The 14,097-nt window shown below is 46.3% G+C and overlaps 1 protein-coding gene across 1 annotated transcript in view; it reads left to right on the top strand.

The window, feature by feature from the left end:
- Positions 1-469: 469 nt before the first annotated feature.
- LOC144805522 (uncharacterized) overlaps positions 470-14,097 on the top strand; it is a 186,986-nt gene continuing 173,358 nt past the window's right edge. The window contains 1 exon segment of the mRNA XM_078672058.1: positions 470-739. The gene's annotated coding sequence lies outside the window, so the exon portion shown is untranslated.

The following is a 14,097-nucleotide window of genomic DNA, read 5'->3' as shown; positions in this document are numbered from 1 at the left end:
TCTTGCTTCATTAGCTCCCTCTGGCTCCCTCTGGGGAGTAGTGTCTCTTCGCTGCGCAGGGCGGGGCTGTCCTAGTGCTGGGGAGTAAGTGTCTCTTCTCTGCGCAGGGCGGGGCTGTCCTCCCTCTGGGGAGTAGTGTCTCTACGCCACGCAGGGCGGAAGTAGCCTTGATAGAATCGCCTCCTGACCTCGCGGAGCAGTAACACATCTCTTTTGCGCATGCGTTTTACCATCGAAGCTCTGCGCACATTGTAAACGTTTTTTCTACGCATGCCCATCAGGTCAGTAGCTCTCTACTGCGCATGCTTCTTAGTTCTTTTTTTTTTTACTGCGCATGCCCAGTGAGCGGGTTTTGGCCACTCTCGGTAAGTGCAGCTCCCATCAGGCCTCTCTGCGGGTTGTTGTTTTCCAGCGAAGGGCGAGGCCTGCCCCCGGCGCCAGAGCCCCTCTCCTGAGCCAGCGGAGCCCCCAGCCCCCGGTGCGAGGCCCCTCCCGGGTGTGCCCGGTGTGTCTGTGCTAGGTCCCCGGTGCAGCCGATGCTCCCTGGCCCCCCCCGCCCTGAGGGACACCGGAGCCCCCAACCCCCGGAGCCAGCCAGGGCGGGCCGCCCGCCTGGTGTGTCTGTGCTCAGTCCCCGGTGCAGCCGAGGCTCCCCGGGTCCCCCCCACCCTGAGGGACACCGGCGGCCCCACCCCCGAGAGAGGCACGAGGACGAGCAGAGCTGCCCCAGAGGGAGGAGGTAGGGAGAACCGCTTAAAAGATGTGTTTATTTACTTAATGCAGTTTTATAGCTCAAACTTTATCCAAAGGGGTCAATAGAACCAAGGAAGGGACGTGTGATGGAATTAAGACACTAACAGGCCACACACACAACCAGGACGAATGGGGGCGGCAGCAGCAGGTGAATACAGGTCTAGAACACATATTTACAACGTGGAGCTCCTGTGAGTGCCAGGAGGGCCCCGGCCGGGGGGATTGATTCCTCGAAGTGTCAGGAGAGGAGTTTTGAAAGTCCGCAGAGAGGCGGTGCCTCCGAGCATTGGTGGCAGTGAGCGCCATATTCCAACCGCGTTGCCTGAGAAGGATTGACCCATTAATCTTTCACTTTTCAAAATAGGAGGCTCAATCAACCAGGGGAATTGTAAGCGCGCTGCTCACCCATGGGGGTCTCAAGGCGCTGAGGGTCTAGATCAGTCCAGCGGTCTTCAAACTTTTGTAGGTTGAGCCCCCCCAGCTGAATTTTTTTAGATGTTGGGCCCCCCCACCTCCCGACAGAAATTTCTGGAATCTGGTACACTACATAATCGACTGCCAGGTGCATATCACGGGCCATAGTCGGCAAATAATGTTTAACACAATAGCGTTTAGTAAACTGCAGGTTTGTGAATGGGTGTGGTGAAATGACAGAGGCTTATTACACAGCTCAAAACACAATTTTCCAAGATAAAATGTGCGCAAATTCTTTTTACTAGGCTGCTTTGTTTTACACATGACCTAGATTATTAATAACACCACCAACATAAATGTGTGGACCCGTTTTGATCTAAAATAAACCTTTTTATGGTTGTTGCATGAAACAAAAATACTTCTCTGCAAATAGTAATAGACTCTCTCACATCAATCACATTAAAAAGAAATTAAACAAAACAGTATTTACAAGAATCTGTTTAGGAATGATTCCAGGCCATCAGGGCAAAAAACAAAGCTGCCTCTATCATGGCAACCCCTGAAAGGCTGGATTGCAGTGCAAGTAAAAACGTCCTTTTGTAATTTAGGACGAAAACCTTGATGGGGCACGACATGCCCATAAATGTGTACAGGGGCGCAACTAGACCCAAACTTCGGGGGGGCTAACACTCCCATCCAGAGCCGGCCCTAGCATTGGACGCACATAGTGCAACGGTCTGTTTTGGCCCCCCTTCGCCCATTTCCTCCTTCTCCCTGAATTTCCTCACTTCCACTCACCAACAATTTTTTATTTTTTATTTTATTTAATGCATTTTTATAAAGCGCGGACTTTACCCGAAGGTGTCAGAGCACTGTACAATAGAACCAGTTACGTTACATGAGAGAACTGTTGCAGGAATAGAACAAACAAAAATGGCCTGAACAGAGTGTACAAGCAAAAGTAAGAATAAATATGACACATTTTACAATGACTAAAGAACTTCCTGGTGAACAATAGTAGGCCATAGAATCAAAAAAACGCAGGCAAAAGGAAAACAATTTCAAACACAGCAAGCACAGGATGTACATCAAAAATATAAACATATGTGACAAATTTACAAAGACTAAAGAACTTCCTGGCAGGGTCTGAGGAGGAGGGAATTAGTTCTGAAAGTGTCTTTGGAATAAATTTGAGGTCCGCTTTGAAGATCTGGATGGAGGTGATGGCACGGAGTGAAGGAGGAAGCGAGTTCCAGGTTCTCACTGCATTCCCTGAGAACGATTGTGCCAACAGTTTTTCTCTTTTGAAGGAGGGGGGGTTCAAGAAGGAACTTTTCTACATTCCGAGAAGGTCTTGAGCCTCCAGACAGTTTGAGTTTATTCGCCAGATAGGGAGGGGAGGAAGAGTGCAAAGCTTTGTGGATGATGCACGCTGTTTTGTAGATAGCTCTAGCCTCAAAGGGAAGCCATCTGAGAGAAGACAGGATAGGAGTGATGTGGTGATTTTGTTTGGACCCTGAGATGAAGCGAGCTGCTGAATGGAGGACGGATTTGAGGGGAGAGAGGTGAGATTTGGGAAGGCCAGTCAGAAGAGAATTGCAATAGTCAAGTCTAGAGAGAACTATCGATTGGACCAAGGATTTTAGGTCATTCTCCAGGAAGAATCGACAAATCTCCCATAAGAGTCGCAGTTGATAACGTGTGCTCTAGGCCATGGAGTTGATGTGTGAGACTAGGTTGAGTCTTTTGTCTAGTATGACACCTAGGGATTTAGCGCAGTCCACAATGATGGGTTTACTGTTGAGTAGATTTGATTGATCCATCCAGGCTTGAACAGGAGGCGGCGAGAGAGAGTTAGATATGAGGAGGAATTCTGTTTTGGAGGGATTGAGAATGAGTTGGTGAACTAGCATCCAGTTGTGAATAGTGTTGAGAGTAGAGCTGAGTAGTGAGAGATCATGAGGGGAAGACACCTTAAGGTAAATTTGGGTGTCATCAGCGTAGAGATGTTAGAGGATTCCAGATTTGCTTAGAAGGTTCCCTAATGGTGCCAGATAGAGATTGAACAGAGTGGGAGCAAGGATAGAACCTTGAGGGACGCCTTGACCAACCACCAGTGGAGACGAGAGACTATTTGCAATCTTGATCATTTGGGATCTGTCTGTGAGGAAAGAGGCAAACCATTTGAGTACTGTGCCTTCCACGCCCATTCTCTGTTGAAGAATGTTAAGGAGGGTGGTGTGATTAACAGTGTCAAAAGCTGCAGAGAGGTCAAGAAGAATCAGAAGGCACGATTCCCCTGAATCAAGAATATGCAGCGCATCATCGATCACTTGCAGCAGGGTTGTTTCAGTGCTGCAGTTTTGAATAAAGCCCGACTGGAACATGTCGAGGAGATTATTGTCCATAATGTGTTGGGACAGTTGTTTTGCAACACATTTTTATGTGATCTTTGAAAGAAAAGGGAGATTGGTAATGGGGCGGAAGTTACTGAGGTCATTTGCATCTGCAGAGGGTTTTTTTTAGAAGGGGGATAACCTGTCCTATTTTGAGGACACTTGGGAGAGATCCTTGACTGAGGAAGAGATTGACTAGTCTGGTCCAGTAGGAGAGAGTGTTAGTATAGAAATCAATGGCGATGCCACTGGGAATGGGGTCAGAAGAATGGTTGGAGGGTTTGGTTTCACGGATGCATTTGAGGAGATCAACCTCTGAGATGGCGGCAAAGTTCTGCCAGGTGACTAAGGATTTTCGCTCCTCGATGGGGGTGGGGTGGGTGACCTGTTCCACCAGAGATTTTACCTTTTGGTCGAAGAATATAGCGAACTCAGTTGCTTTCTTTGATGCATCCTCAGGCTTTATAGTTTTGGGAGATCAATTTGGGTTTTTGACGAGGTCGAAAAGTTTTTTGGGTCTGTTTTTAGCTGAATCGAGAAGGGATCTGAAGTGTGATGTTTTTTCCTGGAAGATGTGTTTGTGGTAAATGGATCTTGCTGAACGTAAAAGAGAGAGGTTGGGGGTGGATGGAGAATGTCTCCAGTGCTTCTCTAAGATTCGGAGGTTTTTCCTTTCGTTGTAGAGATCTTTGTTGAACCAAGGAGCTGATGGGGTGGGTCTTTTCCTTTTGCTTTGGAGTGGAGCAACCTTGTCGATTTCAACTGCGAGGATTGAGAGGCAAAGGGGAGTGAGATCGTTGACATCCGTATTGGGGTCTAGATTAGGAAGAGACTGCATAGCAGAATCACAAAGAGACTCAAGATCAATGTTTTTTGTGTTGCGGAACCACGTATCGGCTCTTTTGGGTTGTCCGAGAGTTAAAATGTGAGAGAGGTGAAAACAGAAGGGAATGAGGAAATGGTCAGACCAGTCCACAATGATGGGTGAAGCAGTGGTAATCTGGTCTGATTTGGAAATCACATGGTCCAGAATTGAGCCCTTGGCATGTGTAGATTCCGAGCAGAGTTGTGTAAGATCATTAGCGGAAAGAAAGGTTGCAAGCTTGTTGGCAGCCGAGTCTTCCAAAGAGCCCCAGTGGAGGTTGAAATCACCTAGGAAGAGCTGCTTGTCGCTCTGTGAATATTGGTCACTAATGAAGTCAATGAATTCCTCCATGAAGGAAGAGTAATTTCCAGGCGGGTGGTAGATGGCAGGGGTGGGGAATTTGTATCGCCCGACGCCCTGGACATGAGTATTCTTGTTACGGACAAGAAGTTTTATTGTCTGCTTAGTCCTCCGGACAAGTAGACATTCTCTTTAACCCTTGTGCCTCTAATATAATCACAGAGCAGTTATTATCCGATTGGAATATGCAATCTTAGTGAATGCCCTTTTTTTTAAGGTAATTACGGTAACTAAAAGCCTGGCTGCAGCTGTGAGAAAGTTTGTGCTGTTGTTTTAATCTCCCCTCCGTTGTTTTAATCTCCCCATCGGGATGATCTCCCCTTCGCATCTGCACGCGTATTTAACCCTGCAAGTGCATTTGCAAAAATAAACTTTTGGCATGTCTTTCTGAGCTCCCCAGCCGGCCCTGCCAAAAAGCCAAAAAATACCGTTATTGCTCACTGTGACTGTAAGGTCCGTCAGGGCTGGCTCTAGGGCAGTGCGATCAGTGCCACCGCAAATATATTATGGCTTAAAAACCACCTGCTGCTTCGTTCCTTCCCTCCAGCAATCTTCAGATATCAATAAAAATGTCAAGATTACTCCGGTGATTAATGTTCTTCCTGGAGAGAGAAGGAGTTTTGTCTAGTGGAAGTTTGACTACTCGTAAGTTAGCTCAGAGGGTTGCTATGCCTGCTGCTAAAAACGTGTGCCATGCAGATTGCAAAGTGCATGTAATATTAATAGGTAAATAGGTTACTGCTATTGTCAGAGAGATATTTGTTATTTTGCAGTTTATAAGTTAGAATCCTAATAGAGAACAATGAGGTATTAACTGTCATAAAAGGTCTGCATGCAAACTGCAGGGTTTATATTAGACCTACATGTCTTTTTTTTGCCCGGCTTTTCCTTAACCTGATCTAGCTAAAAAGGTTCATTTGGGTAGAAATGAATTATTACTATTGAAGAAAATCCCTAACAATTAGTGTTATGTTTTAAATTCTGAATTTGTGCTTTTCCAGACCAAGGACTATATCTGCCTATCAGTAAAGTATGGATGACATGTGACTCTTACATCTTGTAATCCTCTATCTTATGTAACGTGTTTCTTATACACTGATTTACACGCGTGATTGTCTCTGTTAAATGTGTGTATGATGTAAAGTGCTCTGACACTTCACACTGGTATGGGTGGTGCTATAAAACGAAATAAATCTGAGAGACTGGTTATGGAGATTTGAGGGGCACTGTTAACTGGTGGTAGTGAGGGAATAGGAATCTGTGGTGGAGAAGGTCACTCGAGGGCACCAACAAACATTGTCACACAGGGCGCCACCAATGCTAAAGCCGGCCCTGAGGTCTGTGTTAGAACACCGGCTCCCATATTAGTTATGCTTCCGGGTGCTAAAAGTTGCTGCACATGCGCTCTTAGTTAAACAATAAAGATATGCCAATAGTGGTGCTGGGTCGATTCCCCTGCAGTGGTAGATGCCTACGTGAGCGGGGTCAGGGAAGGTGCATGTCGTACGTTACAATTCCTTGAGAGTGTACAGGAATGCTGTGTATGCAAATTCTCGAAAAGAGTAAGAAGTCAGAGGAGCGCTGCGAGCTGAAGTTGAAGCTGAACGAGGAGGATGTGGTGCCACTGGACGCCCTCAATTACATAAAGGGTTACGGATATAAGATGTACTTGTTTGATAAACATATACAGATTTCTCACTGATTAAAAGCCCCTGAAGTCAGCTGTGTGTGAACACCAGAGAGCCTTAAAACCAGTAATGCAGGAAATATTTGATGCACTTGTAGAGAGTTCTGAAGTCCCCGATTCAAGGAACTGCTGGGACATTCCTCTATGTACTGTGCAGAAAGATGCATGCTGCCATTTGTGATGCCATTTTCCACAGGAAAGCAGTTTCTGTCCAGGGGAATAGATCGTCTCATTTGTGTAGGCTCAATATCGCTGTTGGTGGTTAATGCACCCTCTGTGTTCCCTAAGGTGCCCATTCCTCCTTCTCCCTGTCTTCCCCAGTTTTCTAGCTTCACTGTTTTCTGTTCCCGTTCAAGTAACCTATCTGATCAGCTGCTACAATTTGTGTTTCACCATACGTGGCTCACTTACCATGAGCCCGAGCCTAGACTCTCATGGGGATGATCAGGCTACCCGGGCGAAACGCTAGTAGTCTGACCCGCTCTGCGCGCGCTCTCCCACTTTCCTCAGGTATTTGGATCCTTTTCTCTAAATACCTCCTTTGTTTAATGCCACACCATAATCATAAATGCCCACCTCAAGCTGTTCTCTAGTGCCCACATATCAGCTTTGAATCCTTCAGTTGCTTGTGCCCGGCCTGTCTCTTCCTCCCACCACATTCACTGAACTTTTAGCACCACATTCTAGTGCTATATCTCAGGCGTTCACAAGTTCTCCCCTACTAGCCAGTACTTGTTGTTGATATTATAGTACTTAACTCGTGTTCTTTTCAAGCACTATAAAAATAGACTTTACCACTACTTAATCAGATGATAATCAGTGACCTTAGAAGGCTGAATGACGGAGGCTGCCCTGCCAGGGTTTTAGTTATCTTCTCTTCCAGCTCGAGCCCAAAACTAAGAGAACATTTAAAGTGCCATCTATCATCCCTCCTTCTGTTCGAGTATAATCCTGGGTGGAAGCTATCTAGATCCTAACACCTAAATGCCACAGTAATGGGGGAAACAAAGGCACACAGCTTGTTATCACTTAAGTAAAAAAAAGCTAAGATTTGGAGGCTGGTTTTTGATTTTCTGTAGCTCCTATATGTAACACATATGCATGCACTAAAAATTTCAGCTGTATAAGTACGTATGAGTATTTATAGGAATGACAAAATAAATAGCAATTCCTAACTTTTTTAATGTAATACTTTCATAGCGCTACTTATCCCACTGTAAGGTGCCAGAGCGCTTTACATCGCACACACATTATACACTGACTATTAATTATACAAGTGTGTAGTGTCATAAACAGTCTTTACTGGTAGGGATTATATGCCACGATTATTTGGCTGGTGGAAATTGAAAGTTGGGGTTTAAAATATGACACTGCCTGGGATGGTCTATTAATAATGCTAAAAAAAAACTTTAGCAGCCTTATAATAACAGATTGAGAATAAACAAGGTTCTAAACCCATGTCTTGCAGTTTACATGCAGGTGCTTGATGCCAGTTTATAGCTCACTGAATATTGCCTGGTGATTTTTTCAATAATTCACAGCTTGGGTGTCTGTTCTCTCCACCTCAATCCAGCCTGGTCCCCTTGAGGTCTACCTCCGTGCCATCTGTGAGTCTCATAACATTCCCATCATTGATTCGGGGATTATGCTATTGAAATATCCACTCTCAGAGCTGTATTGTGCATGCTTCTCAATTTTGACTCGTTCCTCTGTTTCTGTGGAGGCAGTTGGCAGGGCTGATGGAAGGCAGGAAGCAAAGTGAGCTGGTTAAGGTAAAAGGGTTGCTCAGAGCGCTTAGATGAGATCGCAGAGGGGGTAAAGAAGACTGAGCAGCCTGTGATAAGTGGAGGCAAGGTAGCAACAGTAGACAAGAGAGGGTTTTGGAAGGGATGAAGCCTATGGTGAAGATGTGGAATTGGTATGGGCCCTATGGCAAGTTAGTGGAAAGGCAAATGATTACTGCTGATAGCAAGAAAACAGTGTGGAAGGTAATACTTTATAATAAGAGAGTTTGCAAGGGCAAAGAGGCAGAGATGGTCATGTATACTTTGGGTTTTATAGTTGACTAGTAATAAGTCCTTGCTAGTCTGTATAGCTTTTGGTTTTATAGAGTGCGTGGGACTAGTGGATTTCTTTACAGGGCTAGAAGATTATTGTATTCCTTTGTCCCTTGGACAAGTACAGTTTCTCAAAAATTCCACACCCCTGGTCTATCATCATCCGACCTACGTCTGAGTCGGCCTTTGCCCATAAATATGAAGGTAATGTGTCAAGCAGGGACATGTCGGCGTCGGTCACGGAACACATGTGTTGTACGGGACAAGGTCTGAGCAGGTTGGGATTATCATATAGGATGACTCGGACTCCCTCCGGTGAGCATCTAATAGTGGCCCGGAAATGTTTTAGTAAGTCCAGACCCATAATGGCATCGGGGTTATTGGAGGAGAGAAGGAAGGTCGTGTCAGTGATATTATTCTCAAGATCAAAGGGAATTGGTTTGGATAAAGGGTTGGTGGAGGGCGTACCATCGAATCCTATCGATGTTACTTATGAGCCAGACAAGGGTGCCCTTGGGATCAGTCGTTTGGATAACGCACTACGTGTTGCTCCCGTGTCTACCAAAAATGGAGACTCCGTGCCTAGGACCTTTGCGGTTACATAAGGGCCTTGCTGGTCAACATAGAGCTCGACTGGATCCCTCCCGTGCCCTTGGCAGTCCTATGCAAAGTCGTATGCATTTTCGTAATCAGATTGTTGGTATTGGTTCTGTCGGGGAAGGTCAAAAACGTTCACTCTACCGGGCCTTTCGTCACTAGCGTCGTTGTTGTACCCTCGTCCACGTCCTCTATTTCTCAGTCCGTTGGTTAAGTCCCTAGCCTCTTTGTTTCTATTTAGTTCTAGCAGGACTGGGCATTGAGACTTCCAGTGTCCCTGTTCTTTGCAGAACGCGCATTGGTTTGTCGCCTAAATCTCTACGGCCAGCATAGGGTGCGGGTGCATTGTTTCTGGGCAGTGGGGTTCTCGGTGCATTCGGTGGGTAATTTCCTTTATATTGTTCTTTTCCTATATTTACGTTCTGTAACTGTGTTATCATGACTCGTTCCTTTAAGTCTTTCTTTTTCTTTTCAGAGGCTCTGTCGTTTTTGTTCTTTTGATGTTAGTAATACTGGACCATCTGGAGGATGGCCGCGGGCTTTGAGGCAGCCCAACTACTTTAACTCATTTGGAGTTTTTGCGAAACCTCCGGCATAAGACCCTTTACATAATTTTGGACGAATAAGTGATGTCCGGTTGCAGTGGTCATGTCTTGCCCACTGTCTCGAATCGGCAAAAGTACTCAGAGACATCTTCTTGGGGTTTCTGGCGGCAAGCCGCCACTATCGACCAGTCTACCTTTTTCTCAGGGATAAGAGTTTTAATTTTCTGTGCAATTTTATTTGGGAGGTCTAAGATGGCTTTTAAGGGTTTCTGACCGGGCTCTCGTTGTTTGTCTATGACATCGAGTTGTCCCCAGGTGTGTCCAAACAGCTCAAGGTAGTTGACTTTCCGGATTTGCTTCCACACATCAGCTGGTAGACCTAACCCAAAGAACAAGTCTATGTCAGCTAGGGTCCTGATTGTCGATCCTAAGGCGGTACCTAATTCAGTGTAAAAGGCAGTGGGGTTCTTTCTAAAGTCTGGTAGTGATTTACGGAAGGTTAGTATCTCTTGTCTATCCCAGGGTTGGTATACCCAATTGTACACTACCCTACCTTTAGCGTCCTGATGATTAATATCCTCGTGAGTTCCCTGACCTCTTGGGGGGACCCAGTAGGGGGCAGCTTCCTTTATGGGCATCATGGTGTCTAGCTTCTCTGCCGGAGGTTCGGTCGTTACAGGGGTTGCGCTTTTGACTACTTGTCCCTGTTCAGTGAGATGGCGGAAGACTTCTAGTGTGTATAAGAAGAGTTCCGTTACGTTACACTCACTCTCATCTCCAATATCTACCTTCCTATACAAGGTTGCAAGGCGTTCAGGTCTTTCATTCCTATACATTTCTTCGTACGCTGTGAGAGTGTGAAAAGAAAATGGTATTATAAAGTATCGTTTGTGGCTATCGGAGTATGAGTTGCACGTGTCCGAAATGTACTCTTCAGTTTCTTTTCGGTCTACCAGTGTCTTAACTATTTTGTCGATGCCCGCTCGTTCACTTTTATTCAATCGGGGGACTCTTGTTATTTCTTTTTCTTTCATATCAGGTTGATCTGATATTACCTTTGAAGCAACGTTTAGCACGAGAGGCTCGGTCGGCGTGGAGGCCGTGGATTCCGAGGCCCTGGCGCTGTCCTCACTTAGGCTCTGGGTTTGTAGTTGCTGTACTAAAGGATGGGTGAGAGCATAAGGAGGGGGCATATAAATAATTGGGGGACCTAAAAGTAAGTCATCGTCAGTTCTTTGTTTTGACGGAAGCTCAGGGTAGAGTACAGAGGGTGTTCTAACAGGGCATTGGCCTGGGGTTTCTGATTCTCGTTCTGTTTTCGTCCTTTCTCGTTCTTTAATTTCCTCTTCTAGCTGTTTACCGGCTAGATGAGCTGCTTTTCGTAATTCTTTATCAAATCTTGCTTCATCTCTCTTTTTGCGTTGAGTTGCTTCTTTGCGCCACATTCCAAGGCTATCAAGCATAGTTGGCGTGGTTTTATTTTTACGAAGGGCTATTTCTAGCACTTCTATTTTGTCAAGATCAAAAGATCCTATCAGTGGCCACTGACTTTCTCGATCTTTCTTGGTATATTTATGCCACAACTTATTATAAGCTACGGCGACTAGTCCATACTTAGTAAACATGTCCTTATTAGGGGTGCCTTCCAGAGGAGCTGGATGATCTACCTCTAATAAACGATCCGGGCTAAACAAACTACCAATCAGTGGGGAGAAGATAGGCATGACGTAAAAATCGATCAACAGTTTCTTAAATAAGGTTGGACAAAGGTCCGCACTACCTATCCTTCACTGCCTGCAAAGACTAGACAGAATATTTCTATTCTACGTTATTTGCAAACAGAATATCTCAAAGCGAACAAAATAGATTTCCTCGAGCAGAGTGATTTAATCTACTAGAACCAATAATAAATATGTCGAGCAGCAACGAAGGCTAAATGACTAAATCAATAAGAAATACTAGTATTTTTCAATCAGACAAACAATCAATCGTAGGATGTCGCGTTGTGCGACCTTACCCGGACCGTATGGACTGTTTCTCGTCTTCCACTTCCAGCGCCCGATCGTCCTCTATTCTCCGTTATTGCCACGGCACTCCAGAGGGCTCCCAGTCAGGACCATAGATCACTCGAGAGAGGTCCGGTCAGAACCGGCGTAGGTCGGATAATCGGCTGTCAGATGAGGCTTCTATCGGACAGAAGCTCTTCCCGATCGTTGCAGTCGTTCACTCTGTCGTCAGGACCTCTCTCACTGGACCCACGTGTCGCTGATGGGCCCCACGTTTGGGACGCCAATTGTGGAAAAAGCAGATTTTCCCTAGATATCTTCAAGCACTGCCGACGATCAACACCTTAATTCCTAGAGTCAATTACCAAATAAAGAGGCGGGCGCTGGGAACAGGAAAGCAGGAAACGGGGTTTATTCTCCAGAGCAAAAGCACGTCATATCAGACAAACAGGGTATCTTCTCGAGGTGCTCTAACCGTACCTCTGTGGCCTGGCCTTATATACAGTGGTTTATTGCTTTATTACATGAAATACATTCTTGGCATTGCTTTGAAGTACAGTAAGACATCCCCGGAATCCCCGCTTCAGGCCCGTTCCCACACATATCCATAGTAGAGGCTCCCACTCCAATCTCAGCTGGTGATGACTATCGCGCAGCTGGACATTCCGACAGGAGCTGAAACACGCACAATGAGTCGGATTTCATGGGGTCGGGGCATTGACTAATTCCGGCACCCTTTGATGCGGGGTGAGATCTCACTATACTGGGGCAATAAACTGCATCTGCAGGGCTAGGTGATGGCCTGGGAGCGAGTCGAACAATCGGGTGCAGGGGAAGGGGTTATCAGAAGGGACTGTACGTGTGAGAGGGATGAAAGGTTATGTGGGTTCGGCACGGGAAGTGGCTCCGGGGCAGGGTCGCGCTGCAGGTTTTATGGCTCAGGCATGTGTGCATGGGGGTTGCCAGCGTGCGGGGGATGCTAGCGAGGTCAGGGAGACGTGCATGCGATCGATTATGTACGAGATGGCCATGGTGTTTTAAGATGGCTGCCGCTTACGCGCTCGTACGGGCTTGAGTTTGGACAAGATGGCGCCGGTAATGTTCACATCGTAATTTTGATTTCCACAAGGGGATTCCGGCGCTTCCTTCCCTTGTACTCTGGAGGCTGATGCTGGTCCCTGCAGCTTCTTTCAATCAATCAATCTGTAGATTTGTGGATTCATAGAGCGCTTCTTGTCACTCGTGAGGGTATCCAGGCACTTTGTTCCCTTGTCCTCTGGTGGCTGGTGCTGGTCCCGGCAGCTACTTTCATAGACTCAGTAGATTTGTAGATTTATAGAGCGCTTCTTGTCACCCATGAGGGTATCCAGGCGCTTCGTTCTCTTGTCCTCTGGTGGATGATGCTGGTCCCGGCAGCTTCTTTCAATTAATCGGTAGATTTGTAGATTCATAGAGCGCTTCTTGTCACCTGTGAGGGCATCCAGGCACTTCGTTCCTTTGTTCTTTGATGGCTAATGCTGGCCCCGGCAGCTTCTTTCAATCACTCAGTAGATTTGTGGATTCATAGAGCGCTTCTTGTCACCCGTGATGGTATACAGGCACTTTGTTCCCTTGTCCTCTGGTGGCTGATGCTGGTCCCGACAGCTTCAGTCAATCGGTAGATTTGTATATTCATAGAGCGCTTCTTGTCATTAGTGAGGGTATCCCGGTGCTTTGTTCCCTTGTCCTCAGGTGACTGATGCTGGCCCTGCAGGCTTCTTTCAATCAATCGGTAGCTTTGTAGATTCATAGAGCGCTTCTTGTCACCTGTGAGGGACTCCAGGCGCTTCTTTCCCTTGTCCTCTCCCTCTCCTCCTCCTTGGATCATGGCAGTCACTGCAGGTTCTCTGCATCCTTCCTTTATTACAATCGTAAAGTGCACATCTCACACCCATGTCAATGCATCTAACGCGTGCACCGAAAGCCTGAGTGACGTCTCTCTTCTGAAATGTTTTCTGTGATATTTATTTCATGAACTGGCTCCGTTGTTAGGTGGTTACTGCTCTTCATCTTCTCTCATCTTCCTCTTGCTGCAGTGTGTGCGTCATAATGGAAAAATCTGCTTTCTGGGTCCCCCCACCTCTTAGCTCGACTCCTCCTCACTCTGCCCCCTCCCACTGACTCCCAAAGGCACTCTCTTGCATTTCAGTTAATTTGTCCACATAATACAATGTCACCGCATAATTATAGGTAACTCAGGAATGGTGCAATGTGGAAGCCGTTAATCTTCTGCTCTTTATATTCTATTATACAACACTGTGAGTGCTTGTTTGTGCCTATGAGAGTCTGTATGTGCCCATGAGTGCCTGTGTGTGTCTACCAGTGCCTGTGTGTGTCTGTGTATGCCTGTGTATTCATATGTGTGTGCCTGTAAGTGC

Source organism: Lissotriton helveticus (assembly GCF_964261635.1).
Source record: "Lissotriton helveticus chromosome 1_1 unlocalized genomic scaffold, aLisHel1.1 SUPER_1_unloc_13, whole genome shotgun sequence".
In the NCBI taxonomy this organism is placed as follows: Eukaryota; Metazoa; Chordata; class Amphibia; order Caudata; family Salamandridae; genus Lissotriton; species Lissotriton helveticus.
Note: the sequence above shows the minus strand (reverse complement) of the source record. Positions and strands in the feature narration are given on the sequence as shown.